Raw genomic sequence first — 279 nt, forward strand, 5'->3', positions numbered from 1 at the left:
TTGACATTATCCTATCACAGACAGTGTTGTACCTCATGACTGATCTGAATATGTTCTTTTTGACGATGAATGCAACACCATTCCTCTTCAAATTATCATTCCCTGCACATTAAACTATGTGGCCAATACCAGTTCATTTCAGCTCACTAATGCCTAAGAGATCGATGTTTGTGCATTCCATTTAATTTTTTAAAACTTCCAATTTTCCCAGATTCATACTTCATACATTCCATGTTCCAATTTTCAGTGGATGTTTACAGTTGTTTCTCTTCATTTTGA

This window comes from Chrysochloris asiatica, unplaced genomic scaffold (assembly GCF_000296735.1).
Source record: "Chrysochloris asiatica unplaced genomic scaffold, ChrAsi1.0 scaffold00072, whole genome shotgun sequence".
In the NCBI taxonomy this organism is placed as follows: domain Eukaryota; kingdom Metazoa; phylum Chordata; class Mammalia; order Afrosoricida; family Chrysochloridae; genus Chrysochloris; species Chrysochloris asiatica.